Source organism: Chionomys nivalis, chromosome 3 (genome assembly GCF_950005125.1).
Source record: "Chionomys nivalis chromosome 3, mChiNiv1.1, whole genome shotgun sequence".
In the NCBI taxonomy this organism is placed as follows: domain Eukaryota; kingdom Metazoa; phylum Chordata; class Mammalia; order Rodentia; family Cricetidae; genus Chionomys; species Chionomys nivalis.
In genome coordinates this window covers 45914500-45936868 of record NC_080088.1, presented here as the reverse complement: position 1 = coordinate 45936868, position 22369 = coordinate 45914500, and the positions used below count along the sequence as shown (strand labels likewise).

The window sequence follows — 22369 nt, the reverse complement described above, 5'->3', positions numbered from 1 at the left end:
AAGGTCTGACCAGCAGGCATTTGGGAGCTGCAGCCTCCTGTGGTAATGGATGTGTTTAAAAATGGACCCCCAAAAAAGCACAGAATGAGGTTTCTTTTTGGCAAGTGATTAAACCACTATACTGAAATAATTAAAGCTTTGTCCTTAAATAAAACATCAGGTCAACAGAACAAAAACAAAGATAAAAATTTCACACACATATGCATGCGTGCACACACTCTACACACATACACAAAGTAGCGAGTGCAGGGAGAAGGAAATTAAATAAAAGAAAACAAACAGCGTCCTAACAGGCCATTCTCCAAAAAAGAAATCTAAATAGAAAGTCATATGATATCTGATAGTGCAGGACACGTCGCCAAGCACCAGAGCGGATTGCCTCCAGGAAGAAAGGGCCAGTGTATTCCAGTTCAAAGAGCTTTTCTTTCCTCCTCCTCTAGTTTTCTCCCCTTTCTCCTCGACTGTGAATGTGTTTCTCTCAGGTCAGATCTACGAAGAATCCCAGAATGACAGCTATCACCTTTCAGCGTGCTCTGCCGTGCAGCTAGCTGATGGGAGCTGCCTGCCTGCCTTAGAGCAAGGGAGCCACTGCTGCCTTCAGCAACAGCCTCTTCCCAGGCCCTCTGAGAAAACAATCTGGTCACATCAGAAACCAGGGAGAGAGGGAGAGAGAGATAGGGGGAACGGTAGGAAGAAGAGAGACACACACAAACCCAAATATGCAGGTACAACAGCTGCAGCAACAAAAAAGGTTCAGAAGAAAAAAAAAGGAAACCAAGTCTCTTGGGGGGGGGGGGGGGGCAGGGGAGGAAAAAATTTCCAAACCTCTTTGCTTTCAATCTAAAACTTTTTAAAGACTTAGTTTCTTTTAGTTTTGATGTCTGACTTTCATTTTAGGATTGTTTACTCCTTAAGCACTACTAAAAGCATTACAAATTCAACAAAAATATAGACATCTGAGTGCAATCCAAGAATTTTCCTCAAGAAAACATGTAACTGTAACAAGTGATCTACCCTAGAAATTTTGGATTTGCCCAAACTTCCCCTACTTCTAGCATCTTTCCGTGAGGTCAAGTGCTAGCTCGGCCACCCAGTGCCAGGTTTAATTTGAGGGTCATTACTGAAGGAGCACACACATAGAAGGGTTCCCGAAAAGACTCCTTGTTATCAAGTTACTTCAAACACAAGGCACCCGGACCTCCCAGTCAGGAGGGCTGACTAGTGAGGCGTTGCCCTCTGCTCCTGAAACACTGTGCCCTTAAGAAACACAGAGAGACACACAATTCATAAATATGGGAAAATGTATATGTCTGTAGTATTTCTTAGAGTTTCCACTCCCGGGGATAACGAAGAGATTATATTTTTTCCATAAATGGGAGGAAGAAAGGAGAGAGTTTCTGATTCGTGAACAACTGTTGTAGTTGCTTCCTCTGAGCCACAGTTATGTGCAGTTAGGTGTTTAGCTAATCTGTATTTTCGGTTTTTGTGGCGCTTGTGGCTCTTTACCCTTTGCTCAGTTTAGTGTCCATTATAAACCTTCAAAAGATACCAAACAATAATTAAAATATAAATGCATTAAGAGTAGAACTTTTGGAAAGAAGGACTTTTCCTGGTATTATAATTCAAGGATATTAGTATAAAAATATAAGTGTACAGCATGTATTAAAAGATAAAACTGTTTACTACACTTTTCACATACAGTTTACATCCTGATTTTTCTTTTCTTTTGTTAGAGGATTAATTTGAAAATGATAAGAATTCTGGAATGTTTGCTACAAACAGAAATTCATAGTGGAAATACACATAGTGGCAAAACATCAAACAGAACACAAAGCTACGTGGCGATCAAAATTGTTGAAAAACCTCTGCCTAGGCTCCATTTTTCTTCAACTAATATATCATAGAGCAGACAAGAAATGTCTCTGGAGGTTTGGTCATTTATGTCATAGAAACAAAACAGAAAAGATAAATATCTACCCCTTACTACCTTTCTTTAACTGATAAGCAACAAAGTGATGCCTTCTTAGCAGATAGAGGCAAAAACTTGCGAGATCAAATGAACTGATGGACCCCACTGGTATTTTGGGAGCTCAAATTCCATAATTAACTTTTTACCCAAGTGGCAAAAGTAGAGGATGTTCTTGCAATTAAACTGATTATTTGATGGACTCTTGCTCTTTCTCCTACAAGATTTTAGGGACACAAAAACGGTCGAGACATGCTTGTAGAGGGGCACCCTGAGCAACTTTTACTGTGAGGAGGAAAGAACAGCAGAGTGAACAGAGGAACAGTTGAATTCAGAGAGATTGGAAGAGGAGAAAAGAGCAACACAGCCAACTTAATTAGTCATTCCTTTTAATTTTTCATGTATATATGTGGGGTGATGGAGAGAAAAGATAACTATGTTTCTTTTGACTGTCTTTGTGTCTTTATAGAGTAATGTTCTGTTCCTGTCTCTTTCTTTTTCAGGCAAAAAACTAATAAAAATAGAAAAACATATATCAGACATTAAGCCCCCCCTCCCTTTGTAAAGAACTCTTTGTTCTCCAGTGAAAATGCTGAAAAATCCCCGGGCAGCTACTCCCTGAAACAAGTGCAAAACACTTAGAGGCTTTTGGGCTGGCTGGGAGCCAGGAACCCTCCCGCTGTCTGGTTAGAAGAGGAAAAAAAGAAGAGAGAGGGGAAGAGGGATGGGGGAGAGGGAGAGAGAGGGAGGGAGGGAAGGGGGAGAGAGAGAGAGAGAGAGAGAGAGAGAGAGAGAGAGAGAGAGAGAGAGAGAGAGAGAGAGAGAGAGAGGAGAAGAGAGAGAAATTGGAGCTTCCTTTTTAACAAACCCTAGGAAGCAGCGTTTTTTCTTTTTCTTTCTTTTCTTTTCTTTTTTTCAAAACTGGCGGTCAAGCGTTAAGTAACTCCCGTCTAAATCCACCTGCTAGAAATGAACTTGGGTACCCCCCAGGGGTGCACAAAGACAGGGAAGACAGTAACACACTCCATACTCTCTCCCACCCCCGTGTACTGCTTCCATTCTCCCTGCTCCCATACACAAATGCCCACAGCTTCTCACGCCGCCCCTCTTACCCCCCAACAACAAACACAGCAAAATACATGCTCGCTCAGTCTCCTTAAAAAAAAAAAAAAGCCTTTCCACCTCGGTTGCGACACAGTGATAAGGGGTAGAACATCTCATACCTGGTGTGAATGCTAATCAGTCAGGAGTTCTCCTTTTCCCAAGACAGGGAACTGTTTCCTTCCAAATTTATTAGAACCTCCTCCACTGCCTCTTTGAAAAACCTTCTTTGTCACCCTCTCCCAAGTCCCGATACTTCTTTAAAAAAAAAATGGCTTCGGAGCTCCTTCTATTCTTGATATTGATTCTCTCTCTCTCCCCCCACCCCTCCTCCTCTCTCCTGTCTGTGTCTCTTCTGAGTGGTCTATTGATAAGTCCCTGGAGGCACTGGGTCAGCCTGCCCGTAGGAAACCAGACACAATGCACAAATCTCCGAGTGCCATTCTGCCATCAGCAAGCAGACCACGTTTAGGAGAGAGAGAGGGAAAAAAAAACAGTAGAGCAAGAGACAGAGAGAGAGCGAGAGAGAGCGAGAGAGCGAGAGCGAGCGAGAGAGAGAGAGAGAGAGAGAGAGAGAGAGAGAGAGAGAGAGCGCGCAAACGAGGGAGGGAGAAAGACTGAGAGAGAGGAAGAGAGGGAGGAGAGAGAGAGGGAGAGACAGAGACACACCGAGAAGAAGAGAGTGTGAGAGAAAAAGACTGATTGGAACAGGAGGGAGGGAGAGAGAGAAAGGGAGAGGGAGAGAGAGCGCGAGAGGGAGAGCGACACTGCCAGTCAGGTTAATCATCCCTACTTTAATTAGCTGTTCGGCTTAGACATAAAACAATTGAATTTGAATGATCTGTCAGCAGGCTCGGCTGAACCAGAGGGGAAAGCGAATATTACAAAAAGACTGTTGGTGTGTTCTGATAAGCAATACTGCTCGTACTGACAAACCCTCAAAGGGGGAACTATTAAAACTTACAACTAAACAAAAAGTGCAGATACAAATGGCACTAGATAGAGGTCTTTTAAAAAAAATGCAGTTTTCTCCCCTAGTTTTATGAATCGTAGATATTTGTAAGCAGGTGCCAGCATATTGGGGGTTTGTGTGTCATGTGTGAAAGTTTATTAACGATGGTCTAGGAGTGCAGCAGACAGATGCTGCAAAGAACAAGACAGGTACAGTCAGATGCCGAATCTAGATCTTGGAGGGAGATGGATGCTGGAAAAAGAGGCACCATGGAAAGAGATCAGCACAGACAAAGTCAGTGGGCAGACAGGCAGACGGATTTTAGGTTTTGCACAATCTTGTCGAAAAAGGCAAAAGTTCTGATGCAATAATAGGTGCAAAACAATCCATCCATCCATCTCTCCCGGGTGCACTCAAAGGTACGGTTAAAATGGATTAATCTTTGTGACAAACAGAGCTGGCAAGGCAGACTATAGCAGACTGAAGGCGATTTGCAGACCTAGAAAATACAAAGCTGGGAGAAGACACACAGATGAACCTCTCCCATCCTGCATTCAGCACGGGAGGAAACTGAGGCCCAGAAACTCAGAGCAATAAATCACAAAGGCAGCAACTGTGTTAATACTAGAACCCAGAGTTCTAGAAGCCTGTAAAGCTGTTTCATGGATCACCAAACCACTAGAATTCATTAAAGATTCTGGCCCAACAGATACGAAAATTACCCTTGTCTCCAGGATAACAAGATTCTTCCATCTAAGAAATAGTGGAAACCCCTCCACTTCACCCCAAATGTCTATATCCAAGGGGAAATATTTTTTGTTTGTTTTCTGTTCATTCTTAGAATAGAGCAGACAAATGTAACATTATAAGGTCCCGTCTGAGCAATGGATGGCTTGTGCTACATTTTCAAGCTAATGCAGGCAGTAGATTGGTCTGCAAAGACCTCGCCCAGACTTCACAATCTCCTCAGTGAACATCATCTGCTACGTGCGGCCATGTAAGAAGATGTGGCTTTTTCAGACAACACATTTTCAAAATACGGGCACAGTGTGGGTGAAAGGGACTGAGTCTTCCAGCTTATGATAGAGTTTTAAATTACTAATGAGATTTTCTACCTGATGATTAGCTATGGGCAACTTTTCTGATATATTTCAATTGAAAACTAGTCACCAAAAGGGGGGGGGCAATTGTATTATTTGCTCATGAATTTGATTACATATTTTTGGGGACAGATGATCACATTTAGTAAGGAGCTCTCTCTTGACAACAGAAAATTGAGGGTGTGCGTTTTAAAAGGAGGGGGTGCTTCTAAAAAGAACAGTGCCATCAGATGTTACTGGAGAGATTAAGCCTCTCGTCCTAAAACAAGAATCATGATGTATATAAAAGCAAAACCTGTCAGTCATGCTTCAGTAACGACGGTGCTACTTAGGGTGAAAGAAGAAAACCGAAAGAATGTCAGGCACCTAGAAGCCACTCAAAAGCAAGGCACCCGAAAGAAGTCAGAGCCAATGTGATTTAGTTTATTTGCACACTGACCTCTTTACCAATAGTGCTGTGACTAGCCAGAAATACAAGGTCCACAGTCAGTCTGGAGGTGAGAGAGAGAAAGGGCTGATTTTGACACTGGCTGAACCTCCTGCAGGTCTCAAACTATATGATAGGGGAAGCCCAGGGCAGGGAAGGGAGGTGTTTACAAATGCATGCTGACACGCTGCACATGGAAGGCACAGGCTTCTCAACCAGCATAGCGTTGTAACACTTCATGAGACTTTGCTCAGAGCCTCAGTTTTCCCATCTGTAAAAAGTGATGGCACTGACCCAGCTGAAGATAGTAGAGACAATTAATATAAGGGAAGTATACAGACTTGTAACTACCTGGTAATTATTGCGGAGGGTTTAATATGAAGGTTAAATAAGCACAATTATAAACTATGGGTGTGCCGAGTGTGTTCTATCTGAAACCTGGCAATTCAGGACATAAAACCAAACAAGAAAGAAAGATGGAAGATGCAGACTTTTATTAAAAGGGCTGGCAATGGAGATCAATGAAGTTTTGAACCCTAAAATTATAAAATCTAAACTTACAAGATGTTAGTTCATCTGAAGGCCACAAAATTTCATTATTTCCAAATTCAAGAATATTTCCTGGCTTATAGTCAGGATGAGAGCCAGTACATTCTGGGACAGTTGCTCTGGATTCAGCACTTCTATTATAAATTACTGTCACAGCAACACTGTGTCTCCATTTCAAAGCAGAGGAGACTCAACTACAGTGAGGTCATGAGATTTGCTAAATTACGGACCTGTAAACAGAGCTGGGATTAAACCTAGGCAATATGACCTTAAGCCTGCATTCTCTACACAGAGTTATCCTGGCACCCAGTAGGTTTCACAAGCTAGTAGGTTAAATGAACAGTAAATTAATAAAATGCATTTAAAATTTTTAGTAGAAATAATGAATCTCATCATCACGTTAGAGAAGCTTGGGAGTTTGGACTGTTTCTTGGGTGCCTCTCAGGTGCAGCCCTCGGTCAGAAGCCAGGGTGCACGCACCTGGCACAGGGTTGAGAATGGGGGAGGGGAAGACTGCTGACCATGACCACCAGGGCATTTAAGTATCTGATGGTATTTTTAGCACTTTGAGGGTAGTGTTAGCACACAGGTTATTAATTGGCTTAATTCCAGTTTGGATAATTACATCGTGTCTCTTTAATTTGTCCCCTGACAATGCTATCCTTCACTCCCTGTCAAAGACATGCTCTTTTAAAAGGCATGTGAACACACACAAACATGTAGTTCTAGTTAAGGTTTGCATAATCACTTAGGCTGCTACTTCCCTTCCACACTAAATGGTTAGTGTATAGTGGACATGTAATAAATAAATAAATAGGGAAAAGAGTGAAAGTCATTATAAAACAAGAGAACTAGTTGAAGCTAGGATTTCTATTTGGCACTCAAATAAACAGATTTTTATTTTTCTTTCTTTTTTAAAATAAACAGATTATTAAACCATTTCGTTGGTGACAGAATTCCAATAACACACACACACACACACACACACGCGCGTGCGCACGCCGTTAGATATTTTAAGTGCTGATAACCTAATTATGATAAAATAATTTCTTTATATATATTTTTTAGCATAAATATGTCAATGAAATTTCTGCTCTTTTTAGAGTAGACAAAAAGACTAGGTACTATACATATAGCATAGTAATATAAGTCTCATTTAGAATAGCTAGCAATTCAGTCAACAGACCCTGACTTACTTGGCAGCTGCTTTATAAAACCCTCAAACATTTTACAAGAAAGCCTAGTTTAGCAAGTTCAGAAGCTTGACAGTCAAAAGTAGACACACCCTCTCCTTTTCCTGAAGAACTTTTGTCTATAAAGATTGGCTATGTGCACACAATACCACAAGAAGCTCCTAGAGGCCTATATCTTATTCACATGCACAAATAAGTAACTTCACACACAGTACATGACACTTTCCTGGTGAACACCTACATGAATAAACCACCAAATGTAAGGCATATGGGAAACAGAGGAAGGGGTTAATTTATTTACTATGCATGAGAATTTTTAGACCTTTGCTTGTCCAGCTTTTAGTTCAAAATTCCATGCATACTCTGCACATACTGATAAATGCCATAGCTCCGCATATTACTGTCAAGCACCTTTTCCGGTTCAGCTCTCAAAGTCTTCTTTCTTACAAACTTCCTCCAAATGATTCTTTGTGGCCCTCTTATCACTTAAAAGTCGGTGCTTAAGGGGTGATCCTCATGCTTTAGGGAGATTTGTATCAAACCAATCCTATTTCCTTTTGAAAATCATAGGTTAATTCCATGACCTTATTTGCAAACAGGCCTAAATACAATAAACAAATAAACAAACAGCCTGTCCCCATTTCTTTGACACTGCTCAGTGATCTCTCAGTGACTGGCTTCTTGTTAGTCACTAATGCATTGGGACTGATCTCTATGGGAACAAGGCTTTTCCATTTTGTTTTGCATTTTTATTTTCTTTTGGGGTTTTGAAACAAGGTTTCTCTGTAGCTTTGGAGCCTGTCCTGGAACTTGCTCTGTAGACCAGGTTGACCTCGAACCTACAGAGATCCACCTGCCTCTACTTCCTGAGTGCTGGGATTAAAAGTGTGCACCACCAGTGCCCAGCTTGTTTGGCATATTTAATGTATTGTCTCAAATGACTACTGCTCACACTGGTAGGCGACATCCCATAAAAGCTAGAAGCACCAAATAGCTTGAGAGTTCCTGACCACATTTTTATCTAGGCCCTAAATGCATAAAATAGGTGTGCATATTACCCTAACACTAGTGATTTGATGATCTAAATGATATTATTCAGTAGGATGCTTAAGAATTAGCCCCAGGCCTCTAATCCCAGTAGTCTGGAGCAGAGGCAGGTAGATCGGATCTCTATGAGTTTGAGGCCAATCTGATCTACAAAGTGAGTTCCAGGACAAAGAAACAGGACTGTTACACAGAAAAGCCCTGTTTCAAAAATAAAATAAAATCAAACAAACAAATGAACAAACATGAAAGTACTTATAGTTTACTTATTTTTATAGTGTCACCACTATTTTTACATATTTTACATATTTAAAATCAAGTGAATTTTTTGTTTTTTTGGTTTTTTCGAGACAGGGTTTCCAAGTGAATTTTGAATTAGAAGAGAATATTGGAATATTGGAGATGGTTAGCAAGTCCTTGGTTTTAAAATGCAATTCAGTGATATAATAGAAGAAAAAGGTCTTCAGTAGATGCTTTGTTTTCTTGGTAGCCTAGGAAAGCTAAATTGTAGACATGGCTTATCTGATAAGCTTAAGGTCAAACAACTGAAGAAAAGCACCTATTTTGAAACTCAGATTCCGCTGTCCCCCTCCATGCTTGCTTTGCCCATTCTTTGCAAGATGTCTTTCATATTGTTGGCTTCCACAATTCTGCTCTCTGTCCTTTCAAAAAAACTCTATTAAAATAAGTCTTAAACTCTGATGATAATAAAGAACTATACCTTTAGTTTTATGAACATATTGCAAAGGCAGATTGATGGATAGCCTCGCAGTACACCCATGTCCTAACTCCCAGAACCTGTAGGTTACCTTATATGGCCAAGGGGGTCTTGTGGATGTGATTAAGCAAACACTGTTAAGAGGGGGAGATTATCTGGGATTTCCTAGGTAGGCTATAAATACAAGTTCTTCTAAGAAAGAGGTAGGAGGCTCAGTCAGTTGATGTGTTGGCAGAAGAAGCTGGAGTTGGACCTGTCTAAGAGAGGGGCCGCAAGCCAAGGAGTGCGAGGTTTTCAAAGACAGAAAGGGCAAGAAGGTGAACTGTCTTCTAGAATCTCCAAAATGAATGAGTTCTAGGAAGACCTTGACTCTAGTGCAGTAAAACAGGTTCAGACTTCTGCTTTCAGAACTGCAATGAGGATAAATATGCATGGTATTAAAGCATCAGACTTGTGGTAATTTGTCAGAAAAGCCCAGGGAATTAATACTGGCACCATCATCTACATTGGTCTGGATATTATCTTTTGATATAACTAAAATTTCTTAGCTTTTTTAAAAAATTCACTTTGGCAGATATATTACTTTGTTGGTCTAACTGGGCTCATGTTATAAGAGCCTTTATCAGCCACAGTGTCTGGCTGAGAAACTACGGATGAGTCTTTTCTTCTTTCTGTAAGAACTTCCTCCTAGGTTCACAAAAAAGCCATGCTCTTAAAACATGTTGTCCACTGATGACAACTTATGCTAGAGAGGTTGTGGGGTAAAGTGCAAGCTGGTACAGCCCCTTTGGATATCAGTTTGGCGATTTCTCAGAAAATTAGGAAACAACCTTCCTCAAAACCTAGCAATACCACTTTTGGGAATATATCCAAAAGATGGTCAATCATGCCACAAGGACATGAACTCAACTATGTTCATAGCAGCACTGTTTGTTATAGCCAGAACCTGGAAACAACCCAAATGCCCCTCGATCACAGAATAGATAAGGAAAATGTGGTACATTTACACAATGGAGTACTATACAGCAGAAAAAAATAATGACATCTTGAAATTTGCAGGCAAATAGATAGAGCTAGAAAACATCATATTGAGTGAAGTAACTCAGACCCAGAATGACAATTATCATATCATACTCATTAGTGGCTTTTAAATATAAAGCAAAGAAAAACAGCCCTCACATCACAATCCCAGAGAACCTAGACAACAATGAGGACCCTAAAAGAGACATACATTGATCTAATGTACACGGGAAGTATACAAAGATCTCCTGAGTAAATTGGGAGCATGGGGACCATGGGAGAGGGCTGAAGGGGAGGGGAGAGGAGGGGAACAGAGAAAAATGTATAGCTTAATAAAATAAATAAAAAAGCCGGGCGGTGGTGGCACACGCCTTTAATTCCAGCACTCGGGAGGCAGAGGCAGGCGGATCTCTGTGAGTTCGAGGTCAGCCTCGTCTACAAGAGCCAGTTCCAGGACAGGAACCAAAAAGCTACAGAGAAACCCTGTTTCGAAAATTCAAAAATAAATAAATAAATAAAAATAAATAAATTAATTAATTAAAGAAACATGTTGTGAAGGGGGTCCATTGATCCATATATTGACACTTGTTGAGGGATGACACTCACGTTAGTTAATTCACAACAGAAATTCTAGTTAGAAGGAAGCTGAAGGATCTCAGTGTCCAATTCTTTTTTACTTTTATTTATGTGTATGTGTCTCTGTGTATGCTATATGTATGCAGGTGTTCACAGGAGCCACAAGAAGGCATCAGATACCTCTGGAAGTTGGGACTCTCTGACCCTGCCATGTCAGTTTTGGAATCCAAACTCCTATCCTATGGAAGAGCAGCAAGTGCTTTTAACTTTGGAACCATCTCTCCAGCCATTAGTATCCAATGTTTTACTACCAGAAGGTCTGAATTCTTTCAAAATCCTAGTCTTTCTTTCCTAGTCCACAGTGTTCTTTCACAATGGAGGTTAGAAATGGAGAAATGAGCAGCTCAAGGTACCATCTCTGGAGCTAACTTCTTTCAGAAAACCTCTTGCCTTACTGTTGGCACATGCAGTCTGTTGATCAGTGCTCCTAAAAGAATGCTCCTCAGACCAGTAACATTGATGTTGCTTAGAAATTTGCTGGAATTGTAAATCCTTGGCTTTTACTCTAGGCTTGCTCAATCAGATACATAGAGGTAGATGCCAGAGTATCTATATTTTGTAAAGCCCTTTATGTGACTTTAAAGAACCTCTGTTACTGGGTAGATCTGTGAAGTTAAACAAGGCTATGAAAAAGCATGCTGAACTAAGAGATTATTTGCTAGCCTGGATATAACTGTGGCTCTAAAACTTGCTATTTGACCTTAGACCATGATCTTGATCTCATCACCCATAAGATGGAGCAAATTACATTTATGCAAAGAAATTTATTAAAATAATAAATAATAAAAATTATAACTCAGAATTACTTATTGTGGAAGAACAGTCAACTTGGACTGCAAGTGTTCTAAGACCAAGGTGTTGAGGACATCATGGTATTTTATATTGACAGAGACTCTGAAATAGTAACAGTTAAGGCTTAAGAAATTCCAAGTTCTCAGCTGGGTGGTGGTGGTGCATGTCTTTAATCACAGGTAGAAGGCAGAGGCAGGTGGATGTCGGTGTCTGGGAGGCCACCCTGGTTTACAAAATGAGTCCCAGGCCAGTCAGGGTCACACAGAGAAACCGTCAAATTGCAAGTAGTCAGTTCCGATGCTGACCGGATGCTTGTACACAGCTGAAGGGTGGGATACAGAGAAACAAAAGTCCCTGGCATTGTTAGGCTCTAGAACCAAGTACTGAGTTCTTTTTGATCTGAAACTCTATTCACTGGATTGCAGAATTTAGTGACAACTTTGGGTTCTGTACTAACAACAAAAGTCTGGGGCTTGTGGGATTCCCAATCATGATTCTTTCTCAGCGTTCAGGTCCTCTCCTTTGAGAAAGATGGTCCTTCATAACTGATCAGAACTGGGCTTTCCAGATAACATTTTAAAACAAGATGTTCCCGGAACCGAAGTTGATTATGTTCACATAGATTTTAGTGAAAAAAGCATAAATCCTAGAAGGTGTGAAGGATTGTTCAAATTAAGATTCAGATCTTTTTTCGATACAGAAGTCCATATTCCTCACAGGTTGTAAAGGACTAACACAACCATGTTAAATATAATCACGATTTTAATAGAAAATCATCAGGATATCTTTGGTATCTAAATAATATAAATTCAGTATTTACAAAGGCCTCTTTGCTAGTAGGAAAAAACCACTGCATAGAAGACTGTGAAACATATTTTTTCCTTCTTGCATGGAATTGTAGTATATATCCCTTTGGCCTGAGGGATCTTCCTTCCTCTGGAGAGTAAAGACTACACATCACGTTTTGGAGTTCCTCTGCGCCTTGCAGGATGGCTACGGGATGGCAAAGGTTCAGTTTGGGTCCCTGCTGCTACTTGACTTAGGAAAAATTCCCTAAGTAAGAATAAATTAAGAATTACGAACTTGAAAAAAGCATGGCACTTAAAGCTGGAACTAAGGGTTTAAAAATATCTTCAAAGGCCATTCTTTACTTGCTTAATCCCAAGTATCTATCTAGAAATGTTCATTAGTTCAACAAGTGTTCCTGTCGGAAAGTCTGTAGCAAAGACATTGGCTCAAGATATATGAGAACAGGAACATGCATTCTGCCACAAAGCAAACAGTTACTGCTTTAAACAGTCGAATTGCTTAAAGAAATCTGTGTTCTGTGTTCAGAGAAAAAGCTCCTACATTAATGCTATTTAAGCAGCTATGAGAATGTGGTGCCCACTCTGAGTCCTGTAAATAGAAGGGAATTTGCAGTATATTTTATTATAAATCATTAATGTAGTTGTGCAAAGAATACATCTGAATATCACGAGCCGCTGTTTCAAGGTTTGTGTACTCAATCCTACCCTTTCTGCGGTGCACTCTTAACTAGAAGAACAAGCCCTGACTTAACACTCTCTGAGTTTCCTTCTGCGTCCAGTGGTGGTTTATAAAGAACATTTGCGTCCAAACTATCTGCTGTTTAATTGGATTCATTTCTTATTGGCTTTTCTTGGGGGGCAATTAATGCACATAAAATTTCTATAGATAAATGCATCATTATCACTGAAGTGAAAGATGCAATTCTTAATTTTTTAAAAAGATTATGCACTGGGCCTCTTATTTTTCCCATGTGACACCTAACCTGACTAATTATAGAAGTGAATGGAAAACATGGTTCTCTTTTAAAATGCTCACTTTATGTGCAAGACTTTTAGGAAGTCAGCTAATGTGTCAAGCACAGACATTCTGCACAATCACATTGACCGTGAGATTCTATGTACTGTAATTTTGACTGGAAATATTTTAAGTTAAAGCCAGCTATTCATAAAATTACATAAACATAAATATGCATACTCTGGCATACATATATTTGCACATCCTTAAAATTAATGCAAAGAAAGACATATTCCTTTGTTCTACTGGAATACAAATGGCGAAGACTAATGAACGAATAAATAAAGCACCAGGTAGCCAAATCAACGTCTGCTCAATTCTGGTCAAGGAGGTGAAGTGAGGTTTCCCTTTGAGTCAGAGAATGTAGCAGATAAAAAGGACGAGAATAGCTGGGGGGATTTCCGGAGGCCATTGCAGACCAGCTCAGACGCTGTTAAGGGGCTCATTTTCATGATACTTTTGGTTGCATTTGTCACACTTGCTCTAGGTCCCCTGGAGCATTAAGAGCCACATCACAGCACTACAAGAACAAGGCTAAATGCAAGAAGGGACACTATAAGCTTCTTTCTCTCTCAGATCCAAATGGCCTGGAGTTTGTAGATATTTTCAAAACTGGTTTTTTTTTTTTTTTTTTTTTTTTTTTGATTTTGTCTCCCCTCCTGAACCCTTATATATTCTTCAAATAGGACTAACTGGGACATAATTTTTTTCAATAAAATTCTAAATTCCCTTGCTTAAAAAAACTATCTTCTGTAAAATTTCATTGGTACAACTAATGATTTCTATAGGTAGAAGACATTTTACAAAAAGAAAAAAAACCCTGACTGGATAGTAAGTGTGCTCTAGATTAAGGATTTAGCTACAGTTTGGTACATATTTGTTCTTCATTAGGCTTGGAACATATAAATTGGTACACATTTCAACTTTTCACTATTATATTAAATTATTAGTAATTTGAAATTAGTAGCCAGTGCTGCCACCACTTTTTTGAAATAGTGCCAGTTATTTCTTCTAAGTTTGTTCAGGACAAAATGTCTGAAACCTAATTTGTCAAGAAAATAAATGCAAAGGTCAGGAAGAGGACAGCATTCACCACAAGAAGAAAGTTTGGTCTTAGGATGAGTAGGGGGCAGAAACTCTCTCAGTCTTCGGGTCAGAAGAGAAAGAGAGAGTTATTCCAGTTTCCAGGTGAGACACTGAGTTTTTGACAGGATTAGTGACTCGACGCTGTACACAGTTAGGAGGTGGCAGAAGTGTGCTTAGAACTGGGCCTGTCTGATAATATTTGGTCTCTTATTTATATCCAGGATCACCAGGAGCTTAAGGTCCCACATGGATTATCCACAGGTTTCGTGCCATGAATGGAATAACAGTTAGAACAATTATTATATAAAAATCCATATATGTATTATCTATTAATCATATATGTATAGTCACTATATATGAGTATATTTGAAGTATATATATGTAAGCCTCACTTAGCTATTTCATGATAGTTACCAGTTATTAGCATTTACATGTCCAGTGTTATCCTCAATACTCTACATCTATTTGGCTAGACCTAATAACATCTTTACAAGGTATAAATTACTGTTATCATGCACTTTAACAGATGAGCTAACAAGGCACTCAACTGGTTAAGTAACATACCTAAACTCCTCTTTCTAGGTCTCTTTCCTAGGCTTCACCCTCTACCATGTATTTGACTTTGACTTATTCTTTAGGATTTTGTTTTCTTTTAGTAGATAATCATTGTCTCTTGGTTGAAAGCAAAATAAAAATATTACATAGCCAACAGTTTACTTTCCAGGGACCAAAAAAAACTTAAAGGAAATCCACAAATGTAGAGAAAGCTCCCAACAAGTTATTATGATCTGAAAGGTAGAGGAGATATTTGGGGCAATGTGGACTTCCTATATCACTCAAGTCCTAACATGCTTATAAATTCAATTTAATTCAATATATATTTAATGCATGTTTGTTGTGAGCAAAGGGACCTACTAGGACCTCATAGCTCCAAAGATGAGTAAGAAGTCAATAACCTTATAGTTGGAATATAACCATCACATGATTAAAACACAACAGGGAGGAATCATAAGAGTAATAAGACTCTGTATGGTTCAGTGGCTCGAGGACTAGCAAACAATGCTATTTGTGTGAGATGGACTTTAGAATATGGGGGAAATTTCAACAACTGGAAATTGGAAGGATATGATTTAGGCGAGGGGTATGGGATAAGTGAGAACATGGAGAGAGAGAGGCACAACGTGTGTGGGATCTACCTGGTTGGCTTCTGTGACACTCAAAGAGACAGTCGTTGAATTTGGAGATGCCAAGGGCAGAACCAGAATGATTTCATTTTCTGTAGGAAGGTTCCAAAATCTACAGGAAAATATCAGTTTCAGATCTTTAGGGAGAACTTTTTAAAAAACTGATTAGATTCCAGGAATATGAGAGAGGCTAAGAAAGGCAGCCTTCCATTGACAGGAAGATGAAGGGAACACAGATAAAATATCAAGAAGGACCATGAGATAAACTGGTGAACTGTGAGAACAGAGGCTGTGAAGACAAAAAGGAAGAATGCTTCAAGAAACAGAGGTTGGATGTCAAGAGCCAAGTTTGAAACAATAAAGCTGGCAAACCCAGGCATATTTAAGAGCTAGGGCTGTCCTTATAGAACCATCTTTGAAAAGACTGTCTCTGGTTGGGTAGGGGGAAGAGGGAAGACTGGGAGGAAGGGAGGGGCAATTGTGGTTGGTATGCAAAGTGAAAAAAATTTAAATAAGAAGTTTTTTTTTTTTTTTTTTAAGAAAAGACTCTTATTCCTTTGTATTCTTTCTCTAGGTTCATGAAGCTACAAAATTATACACTAAACTTTTCTCTTTTTGAAAAATACTGTACTAAACTAGCTGGGAGACAAATGATATTGATGTTTTAAGAACAACCAGTAAAATTAAAACATCATAATTTTATTTTTATTTAAAAGACAACTGAGATTCTTCATACGAAGGTTAAAATTATTCCTTGGTGGGAGTGTGAACTTATTTGAGTTTTATTCAGCAATTTTTTGATCCTCTCATATCTGCCAGACATTGTGCTAAGTATTAGGATCAGTAGAATTTACAACACTTAGCAGCCTTTTGCCTGGGAGCTTTGCTTCTTCACATTGGCATATCTTTGCTGTGAGAAGTTTAGGTTCTGGCCTTTAAGAGTGTGTGTTAAGTTCATCTGTATGTGTTTCTGTTTCAAGTTTTTGTATGTGTTCTTTAGCATTCGAGTAATTCTTTGTGCCATCCAAAGGTGCTTCAGAAGAAGAAGCAGATCTAAGGCCAGCACAGGAACAGGGGTTCTTGCTTTGACTTGCTGGCAATGTAGTATGTAGCCGAGTAAGAATGACTTTCCTATTATTTAAAACTACTACAGGAATCTTAATTTCATTGCATCCATGTATACAGAATAAAGGTAAGGAGGAAAACCAGTTCTAGATGGAGAACTGGAAAACAGCTTCAACCCTGAGTCAAAATGGAGAAAGGAAGTCATGTGGGACATCTCCAAGAGCCATTGTTGGACTTTCCTTATGAACTTATGTGTATAAGCACTGTTGTATACACACATGCTTTTCTAACATTGCCTTTACATATCTCCTCAGCCTTTTTGAATACCCTGTTCTCCAACAAAACAAAAATATTGTTGTACACATTGTTTTGTGACCTGCATTCTTTTAAGGCATATATTGAATGTCCTGAACAATATTCTATTTCGTGACTGTATTAATATATAGTAAATCAAGCCCTATTTGTAGCCATTTTCTTGCCATCTGATTTTCAGCATCTGATCAATACTTTTGTGAGTATCACTGAGCACAGCCTTTGCATTGGTCATATGGAGGGAAAAAAGTTTGAGAGCTTTAACAGGTCTATAGCCAGGGAAGCAAGGACTATTAACACAACTACCACAAGCAATGAAAGGAAAGTCTTGGTCCTTTAGAGCTGAGCCATGATGGCAGAGAAAATGAGAGAACTGGGTGTGACAGAAATATGGAGCCATGGGGATGTCAAGCTGGAGAGTACGCGGCTTGTCTGAAGGGAGCAGCTGCCACTCCGTTCCGGTACTGGTGCCACGTGCGGATGCGGCTTTAATGCTGCCAGATCTTCAATTTTTCGAGAGAAGCCAGAAAAATCTGGATATTTTGGAAATCTCTTTGTGTTTAAAAGCTGGATCTAATTATTTTAAAATATTCCACAGATCAAATATAAATTAAGAACAAAAATTATAGGCTAGCTAGATGCAGCTCCAGGCCATGGGCTTATAACTTTCAAACTGAAAGGGAAACAAGGTATTTGGAAATCTCTTTCTAGGGAAACATAGCATGTGGGAATCTATTTCTAGGAAGCAAGTTAAGCAAATAGTGCTTTATTTCAGGTGTTCTTCCTAACAGGAATGAGATATGGAGAATCTGAACCTCAATGCAAACCTTGGGAGGCATGTAAACACTGCTCCCCATTTCACACCCACAGAGAATTAACTAGAAGCAGCTTCTATCTCACTTTGAACTTCTCGAAGAAACATGCTTTAATAATATGACTGTAACTCTGGCACTGTATGTTGATATCAAATGATAATTTCCGTTCATTATCCATGGGAACAAACATTTCCCATTAGGATCCACCTGCACTACTTCCTTTCATATAGAGGAGGTGGTATTTGGCTATGTTCTGGTTCTGATTCATGAGAAATCAGACCAAGCCCAACATTTCTGTTCATAACAGATTTTGGTTTTTCAATCTGTAGAACACAATGTTTCCCTGGGCTCGGTTCAAGCATGCCAAGTTTTGGCTGGCCACAGACTTTGACATCTGAGTGAAAAATCTTTCAACAATGGCATTTAAACGGAAGAATCAACAGACCTTTAATTATAACACTGCTTGTAATTCCCCCTCTCTTATCATGATGTTCAAATTGCCTCAAATCACTAACTGCACGGACAGCATGCTATTTCATTTGCCATTGGAAATATCATAATTTGGAAACTTGGTGGCTTGAGAATGTGTATTAATTTTTGAAATATCAGTATTATTTTCTTCACCATAAATTAAAGAGGCATATGGAACGAAGGTCAAAATTACTGATTCATTAGAAATAAGAAACAAAAAATATTCAGCACATAATTTCTCAACTTATCTAAAATGCTCAAGATCTATTTAAAAAGTAGTATTTCTACTTGGAAATGAGGCATCAGCTTCATGGGAATGGGGAATCCCTTGGAGTGAGAGCACACTAGGTGCCTCTGCACTTTGCCCTAAAATGTCAGCAGGCCATTTCATTTAATGAGAGTCTCAAAGTATGTTATTTTTCTTACAAAATAACAGAAGATTCCTCTCCTAAAGTATATGAGGAAGCCTTTGAAAGCTACCTTTTAGAAATCTATGTTGAAAGGTACTTAATTTATAGTCAATCTGATTATCTGTGTATACTTAGTGGAAAAATTGGGGTTAAAAAGTAATTACAGAAAATGTTTATTTCCATGTTCTACAGCAGTTAGATAAGTTCTGTTTGTTTTTATATTATAGAGTTTGGTTATATGCGGAAAGTGGGCATAATTACAGTTCCTTTTTCATCTTGAAGAGAAATCTGGCTTTAGATTTCCAGGAAATACACTTATTTAGACCAAACATTAAGGCAGACTTCCATATACACTTTCTAATCTTCACAACATGCCTTCAAGATGGGTATCATCAATCTGCTACTGATAAGGAACTAAGACTTCGATAAATTAAAGGATTTGACCAATTTAGCTTGTCTTTTTGCCTATGCATTTTATGTGGTAGAGTTTGTACTCAATTCTCCAATGTCTTCTGAGTCTTCTTTCTCTGGGAAAATACCTCCATGAAATGCTGACAACACTTCCCACTGTGATCAGCTTTCCTTTCTTAATACAATGAGTTATTGAGAGACAATGCTAACTTTATTTAGCACTGCTTTGTGACTAAAATTTGCCTTTGTCTATATGGAATTCATATTCAAGGATAGGTACAAGAGACCTTTGATTTTCTTGAAGACTCATGGTTTTATATTTTGTCTTTTATTTATTTACTTTTTTTTGGTTTTTCGAAACAAGATTTCTCTGTGTATCCCTCCAGCTGTCCAGGAACTCATTCAGTACACCAGGATGGCCTTGAACTCATAGAGATCTGCCTTTTTCTGTTTCCCTGTGTGCTGGAATTAAAGGCATGTACTGCCACTACTTGGTGATATTTTGCCTTTTAATATTTTTTTTTTATTTTTATTTTTTTGACACAAGGGTCTGGAATTTGCTTTGTAACCAAGGATGACCTTGTAATTTAGGATGACCTCGAATTCCTGATTCATTTGCCTCCCCATTCTGAGTGCTGGGAGTACAGGTGTGCACTACCATACCTGGTTTATGCAGAATTGGGTATCGGACTCAGGACTTTGCACACACGACGTAAGTAATCTACCAATGGGACTGAATCCCTAACCCTCAAACTTTGCCCTTTGTTAAACCTATGAATATGCTTGTTTTGATAAAACTGGGTCCTAAGTCTTGATTCAGGAAATATGTGGTCACTGCCGTTATTTATTTTGTTTATAAAATGTATCCCACGACACTAGTACTGACCAGCCTGTAACAGTCAAGAATGAGATTCTCTTGGGTAATCAGTCGAAGAACTCCAAATCAAAGTTATTGCAGGGGACAGAGATAGTAATTAATGACAATAACACATATATTGAGTTCATAATGAAATGTTCCTGACCCTATCCACATATTATGTGTAATCTTTACCATACTCCCATTTTATATATTAGGAAATAGGCTTAGAGAAGATAAATGACTGACTAAAGGTCATGTCTAGTAATCACATCTGACTCAATAGCTTGTATTTTCTCTGCTTCGCTAACCGATAGTGAACAAAGTCCAAAGAAGTAGAATCAAGAAACAGTGTTTTAATATAAACGGAAGATTGATCCAAGTCTAAGGAACTGGACTGGGAACAGATCTGGAATAAGTGGGTCCAGCATGGTTGAAGTAACCTCAGAGAAATCCTGTTGCATCTTCGGCATGTAGGTCTGAGACAGAGAGGGAAAACTGAGGTATCAGTGGTGGTTTAGACAAAGGAATGCTTGGATAATTTTCATGTTCTTCAAAAAAATTTTTAATTGGGTAGCAGAAAATAAAGAGAATATGTCACAAGGACCTATTCAGAAATTTCTGTCTTTACATGTTTTTAAGTTGAGGATAAGGAGGAGGAGGAGGAGGAGAAGGGCAAACCTAATTTTCAAGCAAAATACTTTTTGAAGCACAATTTTCTTTAAGAGGAACCTCATCCATACCTTATGATAAATGACTTTAATGAAGCCTTTAGCTTACCTAATTGAGTGGAATTAAAGCAAAAGAACCACAGCCTAGGGGAAAGGCAATGGGAAGCAAGGGGTTGAAGAATAGAAGAAGAGGAATGGGAACAACATAAACGAAGATCACAGAAGGCTCTACCTAGGAGAACAGGATGCTGAGAGATGCTCTTCAGAGTTCCATAAAGATAAGGAATTGATATCAGCTTGGTGATGCTCTGAATTTAGGTCAGGTCTAACATTTGGTGGTAGGTAGGGCACATCAGAATCACTCTGCTAGCTGCTAGTTCTAGGTTTAACAACTGAGTAGAATTCCCTAGACTGAGTACCTCCTCAATAAACACTCACTGAGAAAATGAGATGTCAAAATTAATTCAGAAGTGGGTAATTTTCAGATTGACAAATTCTAACTTATTAAATTAAAAGCCAGTCAGCCCAGTGTGTCATTTGGCAACTGAGTCTCCTCTGGAATAAAGAAAATCTGGACAGTGGAGAAGAACTGGATGTCTCCATCCTGGCCTGCCTTCCTGTGTGGCAAGTTTTGCATGCCTGAGTTTTCATGGTGCCATTAGAAGGTACACTGTGAATGCCACAACAATGCTGGAACCACGTGAGCTCTGGGAAAGTTACCTTAGGAAATACGGAATGTGTAGCACACAGACAGGGCTGTGTTAAAGACACTAGCTTCTACTCTGGACCAGCACTGGGCCTGTGGAGAGTTACTTCTGAAATGCGTATATATAAATTGTGACAGGGACAGTCAGAAGCAGCACAAGGACATGACTCGACAAGAACTGCGAAAGCACTGAAATCAGCTGCAGGCACAGCCACCCTTGAACTGTAGGTATGTAGACAGTCCCTGGGTGTGGCTGGAAATAAGCATGTGAGCCTGCAGCTCATCTTGCCTGGCTTTCTTCCTTTTCCAAACCCCCAGTTCATACTGTCCCAGGAGGGCTCTAAATTACAGTGCTTTTCAAATACATTTCAAATATATATCATCCTCTAACTTAAAGGGGAAAGGGGGGGAGTATTTTGTTATCATGAACTGAATTTGACAGTAAATTTGCATTTTGGATGTTTTCTCACTTATGAGCTGTGGAAAATGCACATTTTGTCTAAATATTGATAAAGCTTTAGAATGAATACAAGAAATGGGATTAACCTAGCAGGTTATGTAGCCCAGGTTGTATATCACAACTATGCCAGAAGGTTTAAAACAGATAGATCCTTCAACGTTGGCCCTTTCCTCTGTCTTCTCCAAATTATGCTGACATAATGTTGGTTTTGGCTACATGTGGTCAGTTATAAGGACCATGGGTCTTACCAGTTTTGTCTGTCTTATGAGCAATCTACAAACCTCTCTATAGTCACACGGGAATACATTTTATGAGACAGTAAAGGCTATGGATGATATGGAATTGGTTCCATTAGACACATTTGTAACTATTTTAGAATATAGTTTATGTTTGCATGAATTAATGATTCACTTCTCTTTAAGCAACTTAGGCATCTCCCTCCCAAGAACAGAGAAAAGGGGAGAAAGGAAGGAAGGAAGGAATGAAGGGAGGAAGGAAGGGAAGAAGGAAGAGCAAGCAGCAAAACTGGCACGAAATAGGCCACCCACAAATTCCACAAGCTGTAGCAATTAGCTCTGCCTCTGCCTCTCGGTCCAGCGA

The 22369-nt window shown here is 39.3% G+C and overlaps 1 protein-coding gene across 9 annotated transcripts in view; it reads right to left on the bottom strand.

Annotated features, from left to right (window-relative positions):
• The window catches only part of Zbtb20 (zinc finger and BTB domain containing 20), a 795981-nt gene that overhangs the window by 133687 nt on the left and 639925 nt on the right, over positions 1-22369 (bottom strand). The window contains exon 1 of one of the 9 annotated variants that reach the window (XM_057764035.1): positions 3190-3341. The exons of the other annotated variants lie outside the window; for them this stretch is intronic. The gene's annotated coding sequence lies outside the window, so the exon portion shown is untranslated. Of the gene's footprint in view, positions 1-3189; positions 3342-22369 lie in introns of those variants that run through there. 9 annotated transcript variants of the gene reach the window in all.